The sequence below is a fragment of the Seriola aureovittata genome, chromosome 2, assembly GCF_021018895.1.
Source record: "Seriola aureovittata isolate HTS-2021-v1 ecotype China chromosome 2, ASM2101889v1, whole genome shotgun sequence".
NCBI classification, from domain to species: domain Eukaryota; kingdom Metazoa; phylum Chordata; class Actinopteri; order Carangiformes; family Carangidae; genus Seriola; species Seriola aureovittata.
The window spans coordinates 30788750-30800807 of record NC_079365.1 but is presented as its reverse complement, the minus strand read 5'-3'; positions in this window follow the sequence as shown (position 1 = coordinate 30800807).

Here is a 12058-nt window from a genome sequence, read left to right as displayed (position 1 = left end):
TGTGTGTGTGTGTGTGAGTGTGTGAGACTCATATAAATAGCCCAATAACACCAGTGTGTTTCCCTCCCATGTGACAACAGGCTTAATGCAGCAGTAATGGATGCTGTTAGCCTTCCATAATGTCTGCTGCCCTCCAGGCAAACACACACACACACACACACACACACACACACACACACACACACACACACACACACACACACACACACACACACACAGAAACTGGTTTCACTGTTTATGCACAAGTTGCATAAACATTGCAACAGGTGTTTTTTTTAATCCACTGTCTGCTTCGTGCTTGAATGATTAAACACAAGAACAGAATCCATGTTCACCTGCAGAGAAAACGGACAAATAATCCCGATAATGAACAATGACAAAAGGATCATCTAAACCACTTTAACTAATGTGTGTAATAATGCTATTACATCAGGGTCAGTATGACATCATCAGTGGTGACAGGACTGAAGGACAAAAGCACAAACATATGATACAGACCCAGGTTGTGTAAAATTGAAACTTTCCCTCTTAGTTTGGAATATTAGTCTGAAATCTACAGCCGTACTAGAGGTGCACCATCAGGTGAGACAAACCAGGTAACTGCTTGGGGCCCCCAAAGGGAAAAGGGGCCCCTGATGGCCCCCTACATTGGCACATTTTGCAATGACAACTATAAACCCCATTAAACCTCCTGTAAAGACACTGCTGCTCCAAAACCCCCCTAAATGATGGTGTAGCTAGTGTCTGCATGTGAGGCGTTTAGGGGACATCTGTAAATCATAATGTCTGGATTTTGTCTGCATGTGGTGGTGAGGGGTTCTGGGCTTTGATGACCTTCTTTGCCTGAGGACCCCAAAATCTTAAGATCGCCACTGAGCCTTACAAACGAGGCTGAAGGGATTCAGATATGATCCGAACCCGAGGTCGTCCTGTCCTCCTCTGCTTCGCCAGGAATCAGAACTGTAACCCACTAACTTCAACTTTCAATCAGTCTGTCCGTCCTCGCTCTCGCCCAGTCTTCCCTCTCTCTTGTTGTCATGGCGCTGCAGACGTCCAGGCCAGTCTGGCTACTGGAGCTGTTGGCGTCCACCCGGCTCAGCGCCTGGTGCCGGTTTAATGCCGGCCAAGATCCTGTCCAACAGTGTGCAAGTGTGTTTGTGTGTGTGTGTGTGTGTGTGTGTGTGTGTGTGTGTGTGTGTCCCAGTCAAGAGTGACAGGGAGGACCTCTGACAGGGACCACACACACACACACACACACACACACACACACACACACACACACACACACACACACACGTATCATTATATATCATATTATTATTCCTCCGTAAGGTTGTGCTCATTCTCATGGACACGATATCTCAGTAACGCCTTCACATTACTTCTTCAAATTTGGTAAAAACATTCACTTGGATTCATGGATGAACTGATTAAATTTTGGTGGTCAAAGGTCAAAGGTCACCTGTTTTTTTTAGCCATTACTCAAGACAAGATAAACAGGGATGTAACCTGAAACTAGTCTGAGTGGCGGAGGGATACGACCACGAGGAGGTGGTTCTGGTTGTAATGTTATTTCTGCCTAACCCTTCAGAAGCCACAGAGACCCTGTGAACTGGTGTGTGTGTGTGTGTGTGTGTGTGTGTTTTAGCCTGCTGCATGCATGTGTGTGTCCTGTCAGCGCTGTGCATGCATCATATTCATGTGTGTTCATTACAGCACATAAAGCTGGGAACGCAGCACAAGTAATTGCCTGCTCCCTGTAATTGCTTGTCGTTTAGTTTCCTCTGCCGTTGCTCAGGATGAAGTGCCGGAGTCTCAGGGGGCCCCAAAATTGCCAATTGGAAAAACAACAAACACAACAGCTAAACACAGACTTCACTTCACAATATCCAGCTCATTGGAAGCTGTTGTTTGACACGAACATTACCGTCAGAATTAGAATGAATATCCTCTCCGTTTCTACCTGAGATAAATCCTCCTCTCGTTCTGTTTCATAATCTCATCATCCACTTTCTAATTTTCTTTTTCCTGCTCCCCTCATCTTTCAGCCCCCCCCCCCCCCGGCAGAGCCTCAGTGTCCCAGAGTCCACCTGGAGTCCCATTGTGCTGCACCTATAACACTGTGTGTCTCTGTGTGTGTGTGTCAGTGCTTGAGTCTTAATGCCTCTTGAATGAGAACGTGCACAATCATTTCTGTGTGTGTGTGTTTAACCACACAGCTGTTAAAGTGTGTAGTGTCTGTGTGCACGTGTGAAAGCGCACATTCATCCCAGAGCTGCTGAGTTTTACCGCACAATGAAAAGCTCACAGAGAAGACTAATCCAGCGTCGTCGCGGAAACCACTTCTCTCTCCGACGATGTCACACTCAACAAAATGATTCCCCATTTTTCCCTGCACTCCAGGAAGTATTGTGAAGGAATTTCTTCTTCTCTCATTTTGTAGGTCCACACTAACACACCACCAGTCCAGGAAGCTCAGGCCATGAAGACCTCACAATGGCTCACTGTTTAGCTTCTACTGTGCCAACTTTATCCTCCGTTACTATGGCAACCAAGGTGCTATAGATTATAGATATAGGCTGTAGGTGGAAAACAGAAAAAAGCATAACTTATAACTGTCGTCTTCAGGTGCTAGAGGTTTGGGTGTGTTCTAAGTCTCCTCCTCCTCCTCCGCCTCCTCCTCATCATCATCATCATCATCATCATCATCATCATCACCTGGGCTCGTCACCTGGGTTCCTTTTAGAACCGTGTGGCTCAGTTCTGGTCCTCTCTCTTCCCTGACGCACCTGTTTGGTTCGTGTTGTTTGTGTCGCTGCACACTACAACACCGCGCTCACACACTTCCTCACTCATGCACCTGCTGACAGCTGCTGATCTGACAGGTACCGTCCAATATATTCATTTGTTCATGTATATTTAAATGTGAAATGTTATAATTCATTCTGGACCAAACACAACATGTGACACAGTTTTGTTTGGGTAAAGTTTAGTCACAAAGATCCATTAAACATCCTGCACTGTTGCCAGGTTGGCAGTTAAATCCCCAGCTCCTCCTGCCCACGATGTCCCCGCGCAAAACATGATGGCTCACTGTCCTGAATGAGAGGAGACTGTGACTGTGTCCAAAGTTACTCAACTGACAGAGACGGATGTTTTCGAAAGGTGACACACCATCACATCAGTCAGTGTGGACAAATACACACAAATACATATGTAACATTAGAAAGTCCAGACAACATGTGCTGGAAAAACTGAGAGACCTTGGTTCCATACAAGCACACACATGGCCCCACCGACAGTTATGACTACATGCACACACACACACATGTACGTGCGCGCGCACACACACACACACACACACACACACACACACACACACACACACTGAGTGGCGGGGTGCTTCATTAGTCCTGGTTAATAAAGTGTAAAGGATTTTCATTAGTGCTGACGAGCCACCTGGCTGAGGACAGAGCTGACTGACAAGAGGTCAGCGAGGAGGAGGAGGAGGAGGAGGAGGAGGAGGAAGGTGATGGAGAGATGAGAAAGAAAAGACAAAGGGAGTCAAGTTTATTTATAAAGCACTTTAAGAAAGACAGAAAAAACATGAATAGAATAAAGTTATAAGAGGAGAAAAAAAGGAGAAACTTGGAAGGAAGAGGACGGAGAAAGAAACAAGCATAATAGCGAGTGCAAAGTATGAATGGGAGAAAAAGAAAGAAAAGATCGGAGGAGATAGCGGAGGGAAGACTAGAAGAGCCAGGAGGAAAGAGGAGCAAATAAAGAACGTACCAGGAGGGATGGAGGGATCACTGCAGAGGACGGTCGTCAAAAGAACAAAATAAGGAGGGAGGACCGACAAAAAGTGGGGGAAGGAGGAGGGATGATTAATGAGGAAAAAGAGAAAGAGGGAGCGGAAGAAGGTGGAAGTGGTTCGATGTTACAGGGAAAAGAGGGAGGTGGAGGTGAAAGGAGGGACGGATGTTTCTTGGGAGGGGGAGAGATCTGTTAAGTGTCTTAAGATGGAGGGAGGGAGGGAGGGAGAGGGAATACTGAAAGAGGGGTGATAAAAGAGAGAGAGTCAGAGGACAGAGACCTGCTGCTGCTTTTGTAGAGTGAGATTCATCCTCAGCATGTAAACAAACAAACAAACAAACAAACAAACAAACAAACAAACAAACTAAATGCCATCATGTTATTCTGAGGCTTTAACAAACATTTCTATCAACATCAAACAGCTAAGAAACGTTAGCATGCAAACACGCAGAAACTGTTACATGCTAAATGTCAGCAGCCAATCACATACCAGATGCTAATGCTACTGTAAGCGGACATACTTTGCGCTCAGGTGGTAGCAGGAGGGGGAGGAGTCATCTACAGCTGTGTGATGACCTGAGCCACTACATCCTCCATTTTTCATTCATCCAGCACTTTTGCTTCCTGGTGTGTAATGAGCTTCACAGCCTCATGGGGCCACTTAGAAACCTAAAAACATGTTGCAGCATCACAGTGTTTGCACTTTAATCTTTCTTTTTTGGGGGGGGTGGTGGTGTGTGTGAAAAGGCTTTCTTCCTTTTTATATTTACCCTTTCAGTTATGACATGACCCCCCGCTGGAGCTGCGATGTGCGTCAACACTAAGTGGATGACAAAAAACAACCCTGTGCTTAAATGTAATTTTTCCACGCAGAGTGAATACAGAGACACAAACAGTTGGTCTGTATGCATTTCTGTGTCACTACATATTTGACATTTTTAACACGTCAGTGGCAGAGTTAGATTTTGATTAGGGAGAGCTTTGAGCTGTGAGTGTTTCCATCTCACACTGAAATAAACACATCTGTTAAATCTCTGCTATAATTTTCCCTGCAGTGCTCCATTAAATGAATGTAGTTTTTTATAACGATACATAGAAAATCTGCCAGTCTCTCGTTAAAGGTTCTGTAAAAGTGATTTTAAACAATAAAACAGCAGCAAACAACAGTTTTCTATGTAAAGATATAGTGGAGTAACGGCGTCCTGAGCAGGGAACGAAGCCACACCCCCTCTGTGTGTGATGTAATCTGAGTTTTGGAGAGATGAGACCAGAGCACAGGTGGACCGGCCAGTTCAAATCCAATCCATAAAGTTTTTACCAGCTCCATTAGTGTCATTTGAACAGCCAGTCCAGGTAGATCAGTCCAAGGCTGAATTTCTTTCCCAGTCCAACCATGGAGCTAAGACTGGTGCAGCTGGACTCAGAACTTGTTTTTCTTCTCCTCCATGTGTCAGTAACTTGATGCTTCATAATCTTACATGTCTGTTTTCATTAGTAACGGCTACAGTTGACATGCTAACATTAGCTAATTTGCTGTTGCTTATACTATGAATGTATTTGGCAAATGTTGCTATTGCTAGCTGGCTAACTGTCAGCACAACTGTGGAGCGTATTTAGTTAACGCTTTTTTTTTTTTATCTTTCACAGATGAGAGATTAATATAAAATAAAATATAAAAATCAAGTTGCTTTCAAACTCGAGTTCAAGTTCAATTCCTATTATAGTTCAGCTCAAATTCAAATTCATTTCAAAATCCAGTTCCGTTTTCCATTTTCACGTTTAAAAAAACAAAAAGAGTTTAACATTTTTCCACTCAACATTGTGTACATTTACACATGGTCTTCTTAATAAACCTAAAATATCAACTGCTAAGGAGTTTGTAATGTTTATGACCTTAGTTGGCATTCATTCACTCGAGTGTAAACATTACAGGCAACTAAAGGAGTCAAAACTCACCAAAAACAGTAATAGTTCATAAAGATAAGGTCCTCATGGATTACCAACCAGGTAAGTTTTGTTTCACGGGTTCTAAATCAACTTTTAGAAAGTATTTTACTCGTTAAGTTCCTCCTCTGCTCCGAGCTGTGAGCTTAGACTGCTTTAAGGAAGCGTCACTACCATTTATTTCACTTTTAATTGTTCCCATTAAAGGGCTATTAAAACGTTTTTTAAATTGATTCTCTTGATCAATAAAATGTATGCATTTTAACCATTTAAAATTAAAGTTATTTATAGATTTTAACCACTTATTTAAGCATTTTAATGACTTGTTTATGCATTTTAATGGCTTTTATATTTATTTATATCACTTTTTTAATGTGGGTTACACTAAACATAGATGTTCATTAGCAAAAAAATAATGTTTGTCTCTGGTCACGTGACATTTATCCTAAATCACGTGTGTTACAGTTAAAATCCAGAGAGAGGAGACGAGACAAACAAAGAAGTGGACAAAAGGAATGTGTTCCTGTCGCTGTCATTCAGGGGTGACACTGTCCTGCTGGTCCAGACACACTTGGAGACAGAGGTGTGTGTGTGTCTGCCAGTGTGTGTGTGTGTGTGTCTGTGTGTGTGTGTGTGTGTCTTTGAGTGTGTGTGTGTGTGTGTGTGTGTGTGTGTGTCATTGACTGTGACAGTGTGTCCTTCCAGATCCAGACAGTCTGACCAAAGTCACCTCCTCATGACAAACAGCTTTAACACAGCCCTGCTTGTGTGTGTGCGTGTGTGTGTGTGTGTGTGTGTGTGTTGTGTGTGTGTGTGTTGTGTGTGTGTGTGCGTGTGCACGTGTATCCACAACATGTTTGCATGTGTGTTTATGTGACTGTGTGTTGTGGTTTACACAATATTAAAATACATACAATAAAATAATTATCAAATATGTGGCATACTGGTACAGATTTCGATTTTTATATAATACAATAAAATACAATATAATAAATCAGTTTTATACATTTATTTACATATAGTAATTTGATATCATGTAGATATAGACAGTGGGGGGGGTCCACGACGATCAGAGTTAAACTACAAAACTCATCAAGAAAAATGAAAAAAATGAAAATATATATTATAAAATCAGTTTGCAGCAGCAGCAGCAGCTTCCCTCAAATATCGACTGGCACATCTTCAAATCCAGACAGAGTGAAGGATGCAGGGAAATTTCCTGTGAGTGTAAATTCCATCAAGTGATTTGCTCGGTAAATACCCCCCCCCTCACACACACACACACACACACACACACACACACACACACACACACACACACACACACACACACACCTCCCTCCCTCTCTGACCCCCCCCCCCGTCTCCAGTGCAGTTTACGGCCTTAGCTCCTCTGTCTCTATTTTGATCTGTGGAATGAGTTTATCCATATTTAATGATCTTCCTAATGAAGCTTTCACCTCGTGTTTGCTGCTCTCCATTTTCCTCTCCTGCCTCCTGAGCGCAGACACTTTGTTTAACAAAGAAAAAAGAGAAACTCATCATGTTTCTGTGTGAAATCCTTCAGGGACGTGGAAGTGAAAAATATTATCAGGTAGAAGTTGTGTGTGAGTCGCTTTGAGCCCGTTACAGACGTGTGTTTCCTGCGTTTGTGTGTTGTTGTGCTTCCATATGTGATTGCAAATGTGTGTTTTTCTGTGTGTGTGTGTTGTGTGTGTGTGTGTGTGTGTGTGGCAACTTGGGAGAAGGCCCATTACTCCAGGCTAAGTGAGTAAAGGTTCCCATGGTGGCCGTTGAGAAGCCCGACTAGAATGATGGGTTCCTGGCTCAGATGGAGGGGTCCTTCAGGCAACAGGCCCGATGACATTGATCCATTATCATGGCAGAGGCCCGTCCCCGCGGAACCCCCCCCCACCCAGAGACACAATCAGAAACACACAGTCATTCTCTCTGGCTTGTTTACACACACACACACACACACACACACACACACACACACACACACACACACACACACAGGTCCTCCACTAGCCCTCATCCATTATTAAACACGGAGAACTCCCATGGAGCAGTGCGGATGTCGGGGGCCGAGTCTCTAATTAGAACGGAGAACGGCTTTGAAGGGAAAAACGCAGGGAAGTCCTGAGTTGTGAATGATGCAGCTGGGGGGGGGGGGGGGGGGGGGGGGGGGACTTCTTCAAAAGGAACTTCTTAAAAAATTAAAGAACTGATTCGATTTTGGTGTTCAAAGGTCAAAGGTCAACGTCAGGGTGACCTCATAAATTATGGTTTTGGCCTTGTGAACGTGATGAATTTCTTCAAATTTGGTAAAAACGTTCACCTGGAATTGAGGATGAACTGATTCAATTTTGGTGGTCAAAGGTCAAAGGTCATGGTGACCTCACAAAACACTTGGGGGGTCTGCAGCCTGAGGCTTTCCCAGGCCACGCTGAGTGGGAGCGAGTTGCCGCCCCGCGTGAAGGAGTTCATGTATCAGTGGATCAGATTCACAGTAACTGGCTGGTTGAGGCAGTTTGAGGACGTTCTCCTGCCTGACTCCCCGTGGCGGCGTTCTGCACCACGCCGCCGGCGAGGACTGAGACCACACTGAAGGATTCTGGACTTCAGGATCCACCACAAGGAGGGACCAGAATATGAGCTACACCTCTGTCTCATCTACTCAGTCCAACACAGCAGCAGTCCGGCGTAGAGTCGCTGCTGCTTCGCGTCACAAGAAGCCAGTTGGCGCCTTTCCGTTGGAGGTCGTCCAGGCGCATCCAGCTGGTAGGAGCCCTCGGGGGTTGACCCAGAACACGACGGAGAGATTATATATCTCACCTGGTCTGGGAACGCCGCGGGATCCTCCAGGAAGAGCTGGAGAACGTTGCTGAGGAGAGGGACGTCTGGACGACTTTATTTCACCCGCCACCGCAACTCGACCTCGGATGGAAGAAAATGGATGGATGGATGGACAGACAACAGCAATGGTATTAATAATATATTGATTAGTTGGTGTCAGTTCGGCCCTGTGGAGGATCTGAGGCTGTGGTTAATGGTTGTGACAAAACAAAATACAAAGGAAATCAAATGAGAAGGATTGTGGGAGTTTCTGTGTGTAAATGTATCTTGTACTTGTAGCTCACTGTTTCATGAATGAGGTCGGCCGAGGAGAAAGAAGAGGTTAAAGGTCATACTTGCATGTGTGTGTGTGTGTGTGTGTTTGCATCCTCTCACAGCACAATGACTGAGAGACTTACACAGAGACAGGGAGGTCAGAGGTCACAGCGGCTCTGACCCTGAGACATAAAGACATACACAAGTGTGTGTGTGTGTGTGTGTGTGTGTGTGAGGAGATGTTACATTTCCTTTGCGTGGACGTAGATGCTGCAACTCATTGCAGTGGAAACGGAGAAGAGAGAGCAAAGGTGGTGACCTTTAACCTTTTCCCAAAATCTGACATGGAGCTGATACTGTACAAGAGTCCTGCTCTCTCTCTCTCTCTCTCTCTCAGGATAATGAGCTTTTCCAAGACAGATTTTTGTTTCACGTCTTTCGAGTCAAACACTTTTCAGTTGGAAGTCGAACGCCGGACTAAAAAACGAAACATCAGAAAAACCTCAGTTGCCTCATTAAAGCGAAACCTCTGCACTTTCCACCAGCTGAAGCACAAAGACCAGAGCAGCTCGCCCTCATGCATGTGCACGCACACACACACACACACACACACACACACACACACACACACACACACACACACACTTTTCTCTTCTGATACTTTAACATAAGAGGACGTTAATTAAGGCTTTCATCAGCACGGCGTCCACGCCGAGGGCACGTTTGGGAGGTTATGGTGATGTGACCGGCCTCGCAGAGGAGTGTAGGAACACGTCCAGCTCATCAGCATTAATCATGAAACTGACTTTAGAAAAAGAAAAGGATCCAATTTCTTCGGCCGGACGTTCGCCAAAAAAACAAAAACAAAATCTGGCGTCAGTTCTGGTCGCTGTCATTTACCATTTACAGCCAAAGTTGTGACAACAAAAGAAATGAATACTTTTTCTTTTGAATATGGAAGACTGGTGGTTAAAGAATAAATCTTTATTTCTAGCGAGCAGTGTCACGTATTAATGTATTCAGTTATATTTTTAAACTTCTGATAACCTTTTTCTACCTTTTTGTCACCTCTGGGACGCCATAACATTTAATCTGCCTCCACACGGGGAAAGATATTCATTTAAATCACCTCTTGATAACATGAATTCTCTGAATGTAGCTGCGCTGCACTCGTGATAAGCTCTGGAGACTTTGTGTGAACACATGATGTTTTCTTCAGCCGCTCATCAAAACTAATAAAACCTGGTTTCTCTTGTTCTTTGTGTGATATCAGCTCATGTGTTGAATCTGGGTTTCCACACTTTCTGTTGTGTTACTAGAAGAAAAGAAAAACAGTCTTCCACAGTTTCATCTGCTCCAGGAAGTTTTAGTTTTCTCCCGCAGTCTGTCACCAGAGTTCCCGCCTCTGCCGATCACCTGAGCAGTGAGCTTCCTGCACACCTGTTCTCCATTGCACCATCAGCATCAGTATAGGAACCCCCGTGCCCGACTGTTCCTCTCTGCCTTCGTCATATTACAGGTTAAAAGTGGAGATGGATCTGAGGTTATCAGAGACGTTCGACAGCTGAACTGTGTCGCTGTGTTTTTACTGGTTTTAATCACCTGCTCTGTTTGTTTCCGTCGTCGTGTTTCTTTGTTAGACTCCAGCTCCAGATGTTCTGTATGTGGCAACTCTGAACTCACACTTCTTATTTTAAGATTAACCTTAAGAAAATCAATAATGTTGCACCTCTATGAGTCAGTGAGGTTCTGTAATTCACTCTGACAATATTAAATGATCGATCCTTCATTTGTTAAACTAACAAATAAAAATCTTTAAGGCTGAGTTCATCAGTTTATGTATGGCCTACACTTATCCTTATGTTTGTGAGGACTGTCATAAATCCCTTTCATATCCTGCTGTAACAGCACTTTGTCTGATTGTCATCAATTGATAATTTATATATGATTGATCATCTTTCCTACATGAACTCTTTCACACCTGGAGGCCTCCTGACCTTCATCATGTCTCTGACAGTTGTCCAGGATTTATGGCTCTCGCACTGTTTATATCTGAGAGTGTTTAATGTCCATCACCTTCTACAGTTTCAATAAAATCCTTCTGTTTCCACGGCAACACGACATCGCCGTATAAAGCACCCAGTTTAGATCTAATACCTGTCTTTGAAAAAATAAATATTATTGAGAGCAGCAAACTTTCCTGTGAGATCCAAAAACACTTAAAACATTATTGCTGTTGAATTTCTAATAGACTCTGAAGGTTAAACACACACACACACACACACACACACACACACACACACACACAGTCACACAAGGCTGATTTCCCATTAATTCCAACTTTGAATGTTCCTCCTATAATAAACGTTAATGAACAGCTTCGGGGACGTTGAGCTGAAGCCAGGAGGAGTGTGTGTTCTGGCTGCAGGTTTCCTCCTTGGCAGCAGGAGCGCTTGTTTTGTTCAGCTTCCTGCTTTCATTTTGAAATGACGGATGTGTGTGTGTGAAAACTCTCCATACACCTGCTGGAGGAGATAATGAGATAGGAGTGAACGAGGTGGACTCATTAAAATGCTAATCTGATTTTTATTTACTCGTCCTCTCATGATGTCATTGAGTGTCAACTAACTTTATGACGGTGTCTTTAAATTCATAAGAAGAGTTGATTCCTAAAACAGGAGGCAGTGACCACCTCCACACCACCTGTCACCACCTCCACAGGTGAAAGTATTTACCAATTAACATCAGCATGTTTCTTGATCTTTCATTGTCAGTGTTGTCGGACAACATTTAAATATTTCTAGTATTTATGTTGTTGATTAAAGCTAACATAGAAATAGTCACACAATGCTGTACGTGTTACTATTGTGAAAATTCATACCAGGTCTGTTCTATAAAAACCATCAACAAAGTTAAAGCAAGAGCTTCATAAATAACTTTATTGGACAATATAAACTACATTAATTTAAACAATTTACAACACTGGAAACATGTATAAAAGAATAATAAATGGATTAATTAAATACTGTAGTGAACAATTTAAGTTAAAGCTGAATTTCACTGTCACATGTAAGTTTGTTTAATAAAAAGAAGTAGTTGAATCAACAGCAACAGAATCTTTAGTAACAAGTTTAATCATTATTGATCATGAGTCCTAATGTGTGAGACAGTTAATATTTATTTG